Below are 17,850 nucleotides of genomic sequence, written 5' to 3'. Positions count from 1 at the left end.
CCTCCTGGACACTGGTGCTCACACTTGAACTATTGGCAAGTCACACCTAGATATGAACTCAGAAATATCCTTCTTCATACCATACCACCAGTAATGCTAACTTAATTTGTGATACATCTTGGACTCTCCTAAATAAATAGAGTATCTAGAACAAAGAGCCTCCTCCAAGATCAATCTGACCAACTTGCCCACTTTGGATTCACAAATCCTATCCTTGATCCTCAACTACCCATTAGTATCAAGCACAACCTCTTTGGCTTCACCCCTTAACAATTTTTCTCGAATATGGCATAATTTCTCATCATCAAACTGTCGCTCATGGATTTGCTCAACCAAAGAAGATCGCGCCTCAACAAAGGCAGTCAAACCTTTACTCTCATTTGAAATCTGCAACCGGATAATATTGTTGAATAATGTCTTAAAATCTCTAGCCAACAGTCTTTCCTCAACATGGAGTGCGACAACACTCTACATGCTAGGAGTCTTCCTACTAAAAGCATCGGCCACCAATTGGCCTTCCTCGAATGATATATGATAGTCATGTCGTATTCCTTCAGAAACTCGAGTCTTTTATGTTGTCACAAGTTCAGATCACTATGATTGAAGATGTACTAAAGACTCTGTTGGTCGGTGAAGATCTCACAATGCACCCCATACAAATAGTGACACCATAACTTAAGTACAAAGACTATGATTGCCAACTTCAAGTCATAAGTAGGGTGGTTCTTATAATGGTCTTTAACTGTCTAGAAGCATAAGTGATCACCTTACCCTTATTCATCAGAGCACCACTCAAACCAACCCTTGAAGCATTAGAGTAAGTAGTAAATTCGACACCCTTCTCGAGTAGAGTCAACACAAGAGCCAAAGTCAACAAGGTCTTGAGCTTTTGAAAGCTCTCCTCACACTCATCGGACCACTAAAAACCCATAATTTGCCGCATCGACTTAGTTAATAAGGCTGCAATAATAGATAAATTCTGAACAAACCATCTGTAGTAGCCATAAAATTCTGAATCTCGGTAGGAGAAGTAGGTCGCATCCAATCTCTAACTGCCTAAATCTTGGCCAGATCTACTCTAATACCCTCCATCGACACTACATTTCCTAAGAATTCCATGGAATCATGCTAAAACTCACACTTCGAGACCTTTGCATACAACTTCTCTTCTCTCACTCTCTGAAGTACAATCCTCAAGTTTCAAATATGGTCCTCCTCAGTCCTGGAGTACACCAAAATTTCATCAATGAAGACAATCACAAATAAATCCAACTAAGGATGAAACACCCCATTCATCAACTTTATGAACATTGTTGGGACATTAGTCAACCCGAAGGACATCATTATGAACTCATAATAACCATATCGAGTCTGAAAAGTTGTTTTAGGGACATCCAATGACTTAATCTTAAACTTATGGTAACCGGACATAAAATCTATCTTAAGAAACAATGATGCTCCCTAAAGCTGATCAAACAAGTCATCAATATGTGGGAGAGGATACTTGTTCTTCACCATTACCTTGTTCAATTGCATGTAGTCAATTCACATCCTCATAGTGTCGTCCTTCTTCTTCACGTATTAAACTAGCGCACCCCAAGGTAACACACTAGGGTGAATAAACCCCTTACTCAACAAGATTGATAGTTGGTCCTTCAACTCACTTGGGAGCATATGATATGGAGGAATATAAATGGGTTTAGTGCACGACTCCTGATATACCATGATTTTATAGTATTTTTGATATGTTTCACTTAGAGTTTGTGTGTGTCTTGGGCTATTTTGTGTTAGAAATGACGTTTTGTGTATAATGATTGCAGAAAATAAGCTTGGAATACGGTTGATGGAGATGCGAGGTGAAATTATGCAACAGGAGCCACCCACTGTCGATGGACAGGCGTAGATGGAGCATCAGGGAAGTTTGACCAAGGGTGGAACTACGAAGCAACTGATGGACTGTAGGTCGACCCATGGGGCGTCCTGCACATCCGTCGATGAGTTCAAAAATTTGAAGTTCCAGTACCTGATGAAAAATCCTAAGTATGGAGCCACAGAATGGGACCTACAGATCGTAGGTTAACCCACGGTTCATAGGTCAAGTCGTCAACTGAAGCCGCGTTCTAGAAGTTTATTTCCTTATTTTGTTTCCCTTTTGTTTTAGGACTTGTTGTCTATAAATAAGAGTGGAAAACCTCATTTTTGGGGGGTTAGACATTATTGTAAGGTTTTGGTTTTTGTTCTTTGGGGAGTAATTTGCAAACTCTTAGCAATTAACTTTTCGGAGTTCGTTTTATGCAAGTTTGACTTTGAATTTCAATTGAAGATTTCGGATTTTCATCAATTCTACTTGTAAGTTCATGAATTCTTTTTACCCAATTATATATTGTGTTCTTTAAAGCATGAGTAGCTAAATCCACAAGTAGGGTTGTGGGATCCATGATCAATTAACAACGTATGAATAATAATTAAGTAATCCTTGAATAGTTTCATGCATGTATTGTTAATTCTTTTGCTTAAAAGTCTTTTTAATGGTGGCCAACGTTAGAACTCGCCTCGTTTCTACTTGCCAGACCAAGGAGGTAGTGAATGAGAAAAGAATTAACAACAGAGATTTAGTGGATGCTATCTAATAGTCTAATATCAATTGGAGTGAGGGTGAAAACTAAGCCATACATTGGTATGATGACTAATCCGAGGTAAAGGTAAGGGTTAGTAAAGCACACACTCGAAGTCGGACTAAGGTACGCACTGAAATTGTGTTCCTAGAGTGGGCGACTTGATTAAGAATTTATTGACAGAATCCCATGGTTCGCGATATTCCATCCATTCCGGTGTGACTAACAAGATTTGAAGCGCCTGTATTGGTGGCCAGGCATGAATAAATATATAGTAGAGTTTGTGGCTAAGTGTCAAAATTGCCAACAAGTAAAATATGAACATCAAAGGCCTACAGGTTTACTTCAGAGAATGCCAATTCCGAAATGTAATTGGGAGAAGATAGTTATGGATTTCGTAGTTGGTCTTCCCAAGACATTGGGAAAGCATGATTCTATTTGGGTAGTGGTGGACAGATTGACTAAGTCAGCCCACTTCATTCTAGTCAGACTAGACTATAAAGCACAACAATTGGCTAAAGTATATGTAAAAGAGATATTAAGGCTGCACGGGGTGCCCCTTTCTATCATCTCGGACAGTGGTATACACTTCACATCTAAGTTTTGTGGAAAGCTACATAAGAAGTTGGGTATGCAACTCACTTTTAGCACAGCCTTCCATCCGCAGATGGATGGACAGTCAGAGGGGACTATTCAAGTGTTAGAGGACATGTTGAGGGCATGTGTGATTGACTTTGGAGGACATTAGGATAAGTTCCTACCTTTGTGTGAGTTCTCCTATAATAACAGTTACCACTCCAACATTGATATGGCACCATTTGAGGCACTAAATGGGAGAGGATGTAGATCACCCATAGGATGCTTTGAGGCTGGAGATATGAAACCTTTGGGTGTTGACTTGGTGAAAGATGCTCAAGAGAAGGTAAGAAACATTCAAGCTAAGCTCCTAGCAGGCCAAAGTCGACAGAAAAAGTATGCGGATCATAAGGTAAGGGACATAACATTTAAGACTGGTGAGAACGTTCTTCTTAAAGTGTCACCCATGAAAAGAGTGATGAGATTCGGCAATAAGGGCAAGCTTAGTCCCACTACATTGGACAATTTGAAATTCTTGACCGTGTAGGGCTAGTGGCTTATATGTTGTCTTTAGCTCCTAACTTATCGGGAGTTCATCCAGTATTTCATGTGTCCATATTGAAGAAATATCATGGTGACGGGGATTACATCATAAAATGGGACTCAGTTGTGTTAGACAAATACCTTCAGTATGAGGAAGAACCGATTGCAGTTCTTGATCGTGATGTCTGAAAGTCGAAGACCAATGAGATTAAGTCCATGAAAGTTCAATGGAAGCATCATTTGGTTGAGGAGGCCACATAGGAAATTGAGAAGGACATGCGAGACAAGTATCCCAGTTGTTTGACAATTCAAGTACTACCCCACTCTTGCTTTAGCTTATTTTTCCTTGTTTGTCACTCGAGGACGAGTGATGGGTAAATTGGTATCTATTGTAACGACATGTTCCCGTCGTTATAGAAAAGCCAACGGGGTAAATTTTTGGGCCGAAAAACTTTTTGGTAGTAACTTGAAATTTCCCAACCTAGTCTAGATTTGGACGAAATCGGAGTCAATGAGGTCTAGGGAAATCTGGTAACAAATGGGAGATTTAATAATAAATTTGACCATATGAGTAGATAACTAAGACGTTAAGGAAACTGTACGACTTTACAAAATCATATTCGAGCGAGTAGAAATCTTAGCGTGAATGGGTAATTTCTGAGTGTCATGAATGAAGGTGTGTTGTGAAATGGGGATTTGGAACTCTTAATTCGACTCTCTATTTCCATGCAAGCTGCTAGGGTGGGATTTATCCCGCTAAGGTGGGGCCGCTGTGCGGGATTGGGCAGCCACAACGGGATAGTTGTGAAATAAGTTGGTATCAAAACCCAAAAACGTTATAATCCTGCAAGTTTCATTTTTGAGAGCTAAGGAACGACCCTAGGTGTTTTCTTTAAGGTTTTTCACGACCTTTGGTGCTAAAGGTAAGGATTTCACTCCCCGAATCCATTTTTCGATCCGTAGAACTTAGTTTCTTGGGTAATTATCGATAGGGGAGGGTTTTGATCTGGTATTTATGGTGGAAGAAACCCTAACCTGGGTATGGGGATTAAAGGTTTGGCCTAGGGTTGATCTTGTTGATTATAATCCGAGTAATTAGGTCTTGTTTATTGATCCTCACATTATTATGATTGTTTGTACACCAAGAACAAGCGGAAAGAATTTGGAAAGGGAAGAATCAAGTTTCTTAGGGGATGCAAGCTTTGTTCGAGGTAGGTGATGATTGTGATTTCATGTTTGTGTGATATATGTTAGTAATTGCTTCATTGTATTGCATGTATGTATGTGAATGTGGCATTATTGATCACACCTAATGTAAATGAGTATGAATGAATACCTATATCCCATGAATTACCTCTTGATTGTGTGATTTTGAGAATGTACATTGTGATTGTGATTGTGGTATGTTGAATGGATCGGGTGTCACGATCTGACACACTAACTGGGATCGGATGTCACGATCCGATACACTAACTTGGAACGGGTATCATGATTTGACACACTAACTTAGAACGGGTGTTACGATCCGGCACACTAATTGTTTGAGTATGGGTTCCATGAGAGGACTAATGACTTGTTTCATATATGCGTAACATTGGGAATGTGAAATTGTACGTTGCTCTTAAATCGTAATTAATATTGTATATGTTTGGTATATGCATGTTATGATGCTGTAAAGACTTATGTATGTTTCACTTACTAGGATAGCCGTGTGATCCTACTAGTACACCGTGGTTGTGTACTGATACTGCACTTGCTCTTTTTTTGTTGAGTACATGACATCTTCAAGCGGCTACTGACATACCTCTTTTAGAAGATAATTGATCAATCAAATTCAAGGGTGAGCGAGTTCGTCCAGGCTGCCATGAGTTTTCTTTTTGCTCAGCCCATCTTATTCGGACTTAGATTAATTCATTAGATATTCTATGTTTAGTTTGGGTTGTACCCATTTTCTTAGACTTGTTGTTCGTAGATGTTTTGATACATTGACTTTCAGGTTCTACAGATTTATTTCCGCAATGTTTTAGTATCGTTGGTAGACTTTTGGAGATAATGGGAACTCTACTTAATTTCTGCATTTAAACCTGCTTCCATATCTTTAAAATTGTTAGTTTTGAGGCTAGTTGGTTATTAGTTATGGTTCTCCCACCGGAGGTTAGTGTGGGTACCGCTCACGACGGTCTGGGTCATGACATAAAATATATCTTAAACATTGACTAAAGTTCATGTAATTTGACCCTTAAACAGTGAAATGTGACAATTATTTATATATTTAAAATAAATCGTCACCACACAAAATTCATGAATTTTTTATGCTTACACTGCCTATGAGATAATGTCTATAACTAAGCATATTAATCATAGACAAAGTTTAAATTATACTTACAAAGTTTTTATAAATAAATAATTGGAAATATAAATAAATTTATAAGTTTAAAGTGCAAGAAAGCTATAATCAATAATTGATAGTATATCCTATTAGGTATTTGTGGTATTTTTAATTTTAATAATTACATTTTAACATACTTAATTATATATTTGAAAATAAATATCATTTAATAACTTACTATATATAGAGAAATTATGTCATTTTTAATGCTTATAAAAACTATCAATTGGATATACAATTAAAGTTTATTTATTTTTCATTTAATACAATTTTATCAATGAAGGGTAATTAAACTTCACATTAATAATGTATATCATCCAATTTTTCTATACTTTAATATAATGCTTGACTTATTCAATAATACACAATTTAATATAAATAATATTAATTCAAAATTAATTACATTTATGATAGTTATTTTTCTATTGGGTAAATAACTAGTCATACAATTTTAATTCTTTCTATTGGAAAAAATAACCACATCATTAGTTTTTTGTGATAAGTTTAAAATATTGAAATGACATTTGTAGTAATGTTCCAACACCGTATTAGATTGATATTCTTGTATAATAATTTATTTAATCTACAAGTAGAGTAAATATTTAACAATAAAATTCATTCTAATGTCATTAATATTTTTTATATTGTTGTATTTTTTTATTTGGTTAAATATATTTTAAAGAAAATATTCCTCGAAGTTTTCAAATAAAACAAGTTCTTAGATTCAAAAAAAAAATCCAGTTAAATTATATTTAAAAAAGATCAAGTATGCATTCCTCAAAAAATCTCCAATCAAATTCACAATAAGAAAATCCCCATGTAATTCTACAAGTAAAAATATCCCAAGTAAATCCTCAAGAAATAAATTCCCAACAAAATTCGTAGAACATAAATTCCCAAGTAATACCACATATAAAATTATTTCTAAATAATTTTTTACATAATTATTTCTAACTAGATCGGCAAATAAGTTTATTTGGGAATTTTCTTTCAAAAAAATTTAAAAATTATTTTTTTTTCATTACTTGCGAATTTACCTATGAAAATGGTACTTGCAAATTATTTACCCCAAATAATTCCCCAAGTAATAATTTTACGAAAATGGAGCTAAATTTACCTATCAATTTTTCTAGGAAAATATTTTTCGCATGTACAAAAGTCCAGAATTTAGGAATTTCTTAATTTCGCATGAAAATTCGTAGAAAATTTCTGCGAAAATAATCCACAAGTAAAATCTCTAGGTAATTTGTAGTTTTCTAGTAGTGTATATGGGACTTCTAATTTGAAGTGGAGTACACATACACCCCCTATATGGACCCAACGTCCTTGCTAAGATTTTTCCTACCTCATGGGATTTACCTAGACTCAGTATTGCGGTTTTCCCTGCCTTATCGACATTTACCTCAACTCTGTTGAAATCTAGTCCACTTGCCACATTGACAAGCATTACACAAGAGTGGCTTTGATACCATTTGTAATTTACCCGTCTGCTAGTGATATTGTCTGCTATGGGCCTATGTCTGCACGACTTTAAAATAGGAAAAATTATAAAAATCCCACATTTTTGTTTAGTTATTACCATTATCCCCTATAAGTTTTACAAATTCCCAAAATCCCTCATTTTCGCGCATCAGATTAGTGTATCATGTATAAAATGTAATGTATCTTACTTAACGATTAATGTATCTCGCGCATCAGATTAATGTATCAATGCTTATATTATTGCATCTCGCACATCAGATTAATGTATTAGTGCTTATATTATTGTATCAGTTTGAGGAATTTCTGTAATTATAAACTTTTAAGGGATAGATTGTAATTTTGCCTTAAAAGTATGTGATTTCTGTAATTTGCCCAAAATATGTCACTAGTTGGTAAGACCTGCTTATATATATACTCAATATATCTCCTATGTTTTGTCAATATGTGACTTTTTATCTTAAGCTTGGGCGTCACTATATTATCACTTCTCAATTAATAAGGAAATCGATTGAATCAAATCCTAATATATATAGGTAACCCCACTATGCCCTTGAAAACTACATTTGTTCAGTTTCAACAATCCAAGTTTATGTTTTGTAGAATAACCACAATCTTCAAGTGTTTGAAGAATAACATCAATGTCATCAACAACCCCTTTGAATGTAGTTCCTACCATTAAGAAAAAGGACATGCTAGAGCTCTAAGAGAATGAAATAAATATGAATATTTACCAATATTAATATTTATAATTGCTGGTTTGTCCTTGTTATGAAGCAATTTGGCTCTAAGATCAGAATAATCCATTTCTCCATTTGTTGATGTGTTGATCATTTCCAAATATATCTATTCTGTATAATCTTGTAGCTTTAAAGACTGAATAGTGAGAATCTTTTGATGCGTATAAGATTTCATTAGGAAGTAACTCTAGCCTACAAGGAAAATATTATTAAGTTAATTTTAAAAACATTATTCTATTTTACTTTCTATCATATCAACTTCTTAAAATTACGAATTTGTCACCATTCACTACAAATTTTGATATTCCAAAGTAGCTATAAAGTACAGAATTTTTTGAACTAAATTAGTGATCTTCTTTTTGCAATTTATTATAAATCATGTGTTAGCACAAACTTAAATATGAATGCCTCAACAGACATGTTGGGACCACTAATTTAGCAATTGACACATCTTGATAATATGTATGTCAATTAATCAAGCACACAAGACTTAAGTAGATGGTTAGATGTGACTTTGGGCACAATATTATGCATGTGGTTACATATATAGTGTAGTTTTTGTGTAAAAATGTATCAATTAACCTCCTTTGAATACATTAATGTAGTGACTCATTAATTTCATTAATGTAGGTCCATTTCGGAATTTGAAAATGCTAACTATGGTAGATATGGTAATAACTTGATTGCCGTTAAATATGTTTTTTAGAGGTAATTAATATTTTTTGTAAATATTTCTAAAGTTTATAACAACATTGGATCCAATGACAATATATTAACTAGTGTAGATAAAGACTTTAATACTTTTTGATAAGATACATATTTATTGCCGCTAAAAACCATTTTTACTACGGTGATAGTAGATACTTACCCTATCAAAATACCATGAAGATTTCCTTCAGTGCCACCATGAGTTACATAACCCCAATATTCATCCTTCTCAATTTCCCATAATTTAACAAACCAATCCAAAACAGCCACTTCAAAATCTTTTGAATGAAAATCTAGTGGATTTTCCGTGAAAGGATCACCACAATTATTTAAGTGAAATTGCAAAAGTGGAGCTAATGCAACGTGGTGATCATAACATATGTTCTCTGGAAAACCTAAAGAGACAAAAGGATCAATTATAGAATTCATAAATTAATCTTTAATTTTCACAATACAAATTAGGATTATTGCTGTGTCAAGGGGAAAAAATTAGTACTACATCCATAAGCCTTCCATATATTGAATTCGTTCGTCACAGAATCCCTATGTTTACTTTCATTCAACGTTGTTATGTGCCAATTTATGAACTGGTTAATAATTTACATGAAAGGAGAATAGTAAAATATTACCAAGATGATATATGACTCTTTGTGCAAGTGTCTTTAAATAATTATCCAATATATAATCTGGTGATGAAACGCCATTTGTCAAGCCAGGCTTTGTCACGGCTAATTGCAATTTCTTTCTTGGCCCTGGTGGTGTCTGATATGCTCAAATTACACCTCCCTAAAGAAGCATAAGCGATCGTTATCAAGTAAATAACCCAATTTGTACATTGGGGTCGATCCCACGAGAAAAATGATTTATACTTCACTTTAAAGAATAATTATATTCGTTTAGTCAAATTACTTCCAGAAACAAGTAATTACAGGGGGGGGGGGGGGGGGGNAATTTGTGAAATAAATTGTAAGAATTCAGTAAGTAATCAGTAAACAAAAGTCAATTTTGGATGTTATCAAGATGAGAGAATTAACTAGGGTATACGTGTTCCCCACAAGCTCATAACATAGTAATCCTAGTAATACCAATCCTTTACTAGTGTACTACATGAAAAATGATAAGCTAGGTATCTCTAAATCCTTGGTCCGGCATCTAGAGAATTTCTCCCCGCACCTTGATCCGGCTACGTGTGTATAATTTACTAACCCTTACCTTTACCTCATATTAGACATCACATCGATGTTTGGCTTAGTTATTACTTCACACCAATCGACACTAGACTATTAGATAGTATCACACTAAATCTATGTTGATAATTCTTTTCTTGTTGATTACCTCCTTGGTCCGGCAAGTAGCAACAAGGCGAGTTCTAATGTTGCGCACCGTTAAAAAGACTTTTAAACGAAAAAATTATCAATGCATGCAAAACACTATTCAAGAATTATATTGCTTATTTAATATTCATACTTTGTTAATCGCTCATGGTTCCCACAACCCTAGTTGTGGAGTTTAGTTACCCATAATTATATGAACACAATTCATTGTTTTGGATGAAAGAATTATAAACTTACGTAATTGAGAATAACAAACCTGAAATTTCAACTTGAATCTCAAAACCAAAACCTTTAAAATCAACTTAGGAAATCAAGAATTGCTAGGTTTGCAAAAATTAATTCCAAGTCACAAAGTAGAACTAAAGTAATAAAGTCTAACCCCAAAAACGATGTTTACATACCCTATTTATAGAAAACAAGTCCTAACTTAAAAGGAAAACAAAATAAGGAAAGTTTGTTCAGGAACGCGTCTTCAATCCACGAGACAGATTCACAGACCGTCAATGGATCTACGGTCCGTGAGTCCCTTCCATCAGTCAGGACTTGGAAAATATTTCAGCTTCCAAAAATCAGCTTCTCTGAAGCAAATGAAGGAACACCAGTACAGACCATAGATCGATCTACGGTCCGTTGATCCTTCTCCATAGCTCCATTCTTAGAATTCTCCAAAATTCAGTTACTGGAACCCTCACTATCACATTCTACGGTTCAGTAGTACGGTCTGTAGATCAATCTACGGACCGTCAATCGTCACCATGGTTCCACACTTAGTCAGATTTCTTGATTCTCCTTCCATGCCTTGCCCTGCTGATCTACGGTCACCATCTACAGAGCGTCAATAGACCTACGGTCCATAGATCACCTCCATAGATGCCCTTTTCTGCACATCTTTCAGTTGTCTCTTTATTTCCGTGCCTGAACATCTTTCCTGTAAAACATGATTAAAACACATAAAAGCCAATAGAAAAAGGCCTTAGACACACACAACTCTCAAGTGAAATGTATTAAAAATACCGTAAACTCACAGTATATCAACACCCTCAACTTCAATTTGTTTTTTGTCCTCAAGCGACGCACTAAGACTCGAAACGACACTTCACTACAACAAATTTGATTATTAGCGACAAATAATTTTGTCACTAGAAACTCACATTTCGTCACAAAAATAATTTTGTGACGAAAAATAATTTGTCAGTCATTCGTCCCTAAAGCATGGGTCACTAAATGTATACAAAGACAATTTAGTGTTTCGTCACTAAATAGAAATGTATTAACTACGAAAATATTTTGTGTCCCAAAATGCTTCGTATTTAAGACAAATTCTCTCGTCATAAAAATTATTAAAATTTGTAGGTAAAGATATATTTTTGTCACTAAATAGGTTATTATAGGTGACAAAAATGATGTGTCACTAACTATTTAGTTTAATTAGTGACGATGCAATTTGTCACTAATATTTTATGTATTTCGTAGTTAAGCAAATAATATTTCGTCACTAAAAACTACTTTTTACATACAATTTTTTCGTTGTCCCAAAAGGTAAAAATTAGTGACAACTTTATATTTAAATAATTTTGTAGTTGAAACAATCATGGCGTCGCTAAAAATAATTCTTTTGCTGACAAAATAAAATTATCACTAAAAAATATCATAAATAAGTAGGCAATTTTTGGGACAAAAAGTCATACTTTAATGATGAAAATGTTATCGTCTTAAAAAAATTAATGTATTCATCACTAATAATTGAGCTTTTGAAGATAAAATGTTACGTCACTAATGTCATTTAAACTTGTAGCAATACTATTTACAATTTTTATTAAGCTAGATCTCCATAAATTAAAAAAATTTATTTTAAAAATTAAAATTATTGAATAATACAAATATATTAAACTAAAGAGCATGGAGTAGTTTTTTTTTTTAATAATGAGCATCATACACTAATACAAATTAAAATTAACAACATACTAAAAGAAACAAGATAATAATAAAAAAATTACACTGTCATATATTAATTAAGAACATCTAAAATGACATTCATTAGATAATATCTCAACATTCCCCCAAGGAAAAATATATTAAGTAAAAATTATCCAACTTGAAAATCTAACTAAGATATACTAAATATTAACAGAACCGCGACAGTAAATAGAGGTTGCTTCTCAAAATACCATTTCAAAAGCACTTCACTAGCCACTAGTCTTGATTTCCCCCTTCAACAATCTATCTAAAGGAAAAAAAAATGACTTCATACTTTATGATATCATGATATACAACAACATATGCAAGTGTAATCCCCTAAATGGAATATGGGGGGATAGAATGTAGAAAGTCCTTACATCGACCCCTGTAGAGTAGATAAGTTGTTTTCAATAGACTTCGACTCAAAAGAAATGTAATCAACGCAAAAAGTAAGAAAGAAAAATAGACAACAAGAGCCATCATGTATCTTTCTAAACACACAATATCAATACACACTTTTCTAAACAGATTTCTACTAATTTTAACAAAACAAGTGAAAATCTAGCAGATTCTAAGTCTAAAAAGGAAGAAGTATCAATTAATGGCAATCAACAAGTCAATACGAAATCAGAAGTGTATTAGTGAGCGAAAAGAATTATTAAAGGAAAGATGCTTGAATTAATCATTAGTCAATATGATTAAGCAAATCAACCCATTTACATCCTAATTTGCTAAATCAATTCAATAATCAACAACGGTAAATAAACGACAAACTTAAATATAATTAGAATATAATGACATTTTAACAAAGCTTTATATGCTTTTAGAGTTGAGAAAATCACCCAGAAGTAGTCAGATCAGAAAATCAGGATGAGTTTCATGTTAAAAATAAGATTCATATCAACTCACATACGCATGCTACATAAAATCAAAATTTCGATGGTCAAACTAAAATAAATTAAGTAATAAACTAAACAAGAAAAACGAACCCGGACAAATCTATTGAGATCTGTCTCCCAACGTCCAAAACAGCGAAACTTCGTCGGAGTTTGTTGCCTTGCTGGTCCAGAATTGTTGTTGGTGTTTTTGGAATTGAAAAGAGGAGAAGAGGAGGAAAAGCGGGCGAGAAAGAGAGGGCGGAGCGGAGGTGGCGCTTGCCTGGTCGCGCACCGTAGCTGCTGCTGCTGCCTCATCGGGCTGCTGGTGGTCTGGAGCAGCGCTGCTATTTAGCTGTTGCTGTCGCCGGATTCGCCCGCAGGTGCCCTTGTGGTTACGCCGGTCAACTGGAGCTATCGGTCTTGCCGGAGGAGAGGGAGGCGGCAGCCTTCGCTGGCTCCTCGCCGGAGAAGAAAGAAGGAGGAGATAGAGAGAAGAGGTGGATCTGCCTCTTTGGTAGATGAAGAAGGAAAGATTTAGGGTTTTTTGTGTATTAAAAAAAGAAGGAAGAGGGTTTCAATCTCAACCATTAATCACATTTGAATGAACGATTATGATTGGATCTTAGATTTAAATTAAAGGATGGACGGTTGGGATTAAATTAGAATTTGGAGTTGCTATTAGGAAGGAATAAGAGTAGGCTATAATTGAAATCAACAATGGTTATAATTGAATTGGAGTGGCTAGAATTGAAATGAATTAGAATAGAATAGGCTAAAAATTAAATCTTTTGGAGGAAAATTAAGGATGTGTTATTCAATAAATTAAATACTACACACATTAAAATATTTTCATATAATTAAACACACTTAATTTTAAAAACATTGAGTATGATAATTATTTTGAGTTTAATTATAAGTAAATATAATAATTTAATAATAATAAAATAATTAATAATAATTGCAATAATTTTTATAAATTATGCATATTAAAATATGTAACTTTAGGCAAAATCGATAAAAACTTTAAACCCGAAATATGTTTGGAAAATATGTATTTAATCGAATAGCACTTTCGAAAGGGTTATAGGTTGGTCAAAATTGGGAGTCAACAACTTAAAAGTTATGAATTTTGAAAATATTAGGCGAAAATTGGATGTCAATAATAATAATAATAATTTTGTAAATTACGAATGTTAAAGTATATAATTACAGTATAATCAAATAGCAATTCAGAAAGGGTTATAGGTCGGTCAAAATTGAGTAGCAACAATCACAATTATTAAAAATTAAAAGAGAAATAAAAGATTAAATTGATTATAATATTTTTATCAGTATCACATAAATTGGACAAGGGTAATAACATATACTTTTTGAAAATTATGTAAAAGGTACTATAAATCTCACTAATTAACAACTTGAAATATCTAAACATCATATTAAATTTAATTGATTTTTTAAATTCTATCAATGTCACATTAATTAAGATTAAAAAAATCAGATATTGGGTCTGTGCAAGCACAGACACCTATATCAAGTGCTCAAGTAGACAACAGGTCAACATGTCTGCTTAAGCACTTTGAAGGATAGAATTTGGAAAGTCAAATGTGTTTTTAATTATTGGAATTTTCTTTAAAATGTGTTTTTAATTATTAGAATTTTCTTTACTCTATTTGTCCCAACATATGTGGCATGGATAGAATTTTGAAGTCAAATTCAATTTTTATTTGACCCTGAGTTTTTTATTTAATTTTTAAAATTATTGTGATTATAAATTATTGTGATTTATAATAGCTTTTACGTAGTTTTAAAATATATAAATTATTAGAAATTCATTTTAATACTTTCATAGTCAAATCAAAAAAATAACCTTCAATTTAATTGAAATTCCACAAAACACACATGTCGACCATGACATGTGTGCTCATAGAGTCTTATATACTACTAGTGGTAAAACAACATGCTTTGCATGGACCCAATATTTGTTCATGAAGTTATTTTTTAATTTTAAGCAGTTTAATTATATAATTTTAGATTTTTTTAAAAATATAAATAAGTTATATATAAATATTATAACATTGTAAATTTTTAAGTGGTGTTGATTAAATTAATTTAAAACTTTTAATCTAAAATAGGTTATTTATATTTGTGTGGTAGTAAATCTTTTCTAAGATAAGATCTATAGATGTAATTGTATGTAGTAAATGATCCATTAAGGGTAAAACAAATACACACAAATATTATCAATATTGTAAATTTTAAATANTAACTATGAAATTATTATTCTTCATTTGTCACATGTAATCATAAACAAGCGTAGTCAAAAATTATTATATTTAGCTATGAATTGTTTTTCGTCACAAATAGTTAAATTATTTAGCTACAAATTTTAAGTCGTCGTTATTTAAACATTGCATATTTAAAGACAAAACTATGTTGTCACTACATCACACATTGATTAGAGACAATAAAAGTATCATCACTGATTGCATATAGTATTAGTGACAAAATCTAAGGTCACAATTAAATATAAAATTTTGTGGCTAAAGCATACAATATTTAATGACGAACTCTAATTTGTCACTATTTCAACAAAAAAAATTTGTGACAAAGACTTTTTGTGTCCAAAATTGTAACTCATTTTAAGACAAATAAAAGTTTGTCACAAATTAGATACATAATTAGTGACAAAATAATTTGTCACTGATAAATTAAAATTTGTTGCAAATGGTACTTAATAAATGGCGGCAAAATATATTTTGGTGGGAAACTCAACTGGACGAAATTTTGCTACAAAATTTTCTTTTTCGTCATTAAAAGTGTGTGGTTCATACATTTTAATACGAAATGTAATTTTTGTCACAAAAAGTAAATAATTAGTGACGAATTATGTGTCGTACCTAATAATTTCGTAGCTAAATATCATGTTTGTTGTAGTGCTTGTATAAAAGCAAGCAATTTAAGCACAAGCAATCACATGGCTCTCTATCCCAACTCTCTTTTTCGGGTGCAAAATCTATTCTCTTAGACTCGACAAGCTAATTCATGCGGATCAAAATATGACAAAGATCGACCAACCAACACACAACATACACTGTTTCACTATCACAAAGGTACCAACTTTCCGACAGTGTAACTAGTGCCCTTACTTCAAACAAAATCCCTTTTTCATACAATGAATATGAATTTGAGTACAAAGATTCATTTAACACTCACACTCAAAAGTAACTTCAAGTATAGTTAGTGCTCAATGCCATAGGCTTGCCCTTATTTTCACTGCTTAGACTCTCCAAACTAGATTCTAGGATCACTATAGGACTTTCTTTGCTTGTAACGTAGGCTCAGGGTCAGGTGTGGTACATTTGGATACTTCGTAGTGTCTTTCTACCCTCCTTGACATTACACTAAGCTTTCAACCACTTTTTACCCTATTTTTGACATCCTACCATTTTACCTTCTTTCCCTTGATTTTCTTCAACCATGGATGTGACTTTAGACTTTGTAGCTCTTTATTTTTCACTTTCATCTTTTTTCTTGCGTTTTATTCTTTTCTTTAGCTTTCAACAAGTCACATCCTTTCCTCTCTTTTTCTTTTTCTCTTTTTCAACATCAAACTCTTTTCATACCCATTTTTCTTTCGGTTTCCTCTTTCGTAGCCACCCTCAACTTATGGATTTTCCATTGGTTGAGGTGCACAATACACGATGTCAGATCAGGGCCAAGATTGAAGTTACTTTTTACATTAGCCACCCTCAACTTAGGCTTTTTGGCCTAAGTCGAGGTGCTCATTTCCAAGGCAATTTGTGGACGTATCAGAACAAGGGCCCTATGATCACTTCCTAGTCTCTAGAGTAGATTGTCTTAGCAAGATTAACCGGGCAAGTTCTAGATTGGCACAAAAACTGTTTGAACAATCAACTATTCTCACACACTCTTGGCACATAGTTTCATTATCTGATTATTAGATTACCCAATTCAAGTTTTAGCTTAAGTCATGCCATCAAGTTGATTCATTATCATGTCAAACTCAGAGCCAACACGTTTAACTTATCTTAGCCTACAAACTCTAGCACACATCACAAAATTTGGACGAGTATCATTTTGCATAAGCCATCATGATTCATTCTTTGTGATGGTTCTATACATACGATCCTAACGCATGTCGGTTCGACAGAAATTAAACAGACTCTTGGGGGGAAAGAACACAAGCAAGAAATCCCCAAGAGAGGATTATGAGTTGGGTTACTCAGACTTCACCCTATCACTCACAATCCATTTACCCCACCCCCTACAAAAATAGGTGCACTTGTCCCCAATGCACATAAAAAAATAGTAAAAAGTAATGGATTTGGGTGAAGCAAACCTGTAGTGCATAGTGCCGACGAACCATCAATAAGCGGGTGGGTCCGATTTCCCAAAGCCCGCTAAATCAACACTCAGGTCACCCTCAGTAGTGATGATACGCTCAAATTACACCTCCTTACAGAAGTATAAGTGATCGTTATCAAGTAAAGAACCCAACTTGTAGGTTGGGGTCGATCCCATGAGGAAAATGGTTTAGACTTTACTTTAACTAACAATTATATTCAATTAGTCAAATTATTTCCAGAAACAGGTAATAAAAAGGGGGGG

General features: G+C 33.5%; 1 pseudogene; it reads right to left on the bottom strand.

Annotated features, from left to right (window-relative positions):
* Positions 1-225: 225 nt before the first annotated feature.
* LOC125842730 (histidine decarboxylase-like) overlaps positions 226-17,850 on the bottom strand; it is a 44,093-nt pseudogene continuing 26,468 nt past the window's right edge.

The sequence above is a fragment of the Solanum stenotomum genome, chromosome 10, assembly GCF_019186545.1.
Source record: "Solanum stenotomum isolate F172 chromosome 10, ASM1918654v1, whole genome shotgun sequence".
Taxonomy (NCBI): Eukaryota; Viridiplantae; Streptophyta; class Magnoliopsida; order Solanales; family Solanaceae; genus Solanum; species Solanum stenotomum.
The sequence above is the reverse complement of the archived record's forward strand: the minus strand, read 5'-3'. Positions and strand labels throughout refer to the sequence as shown.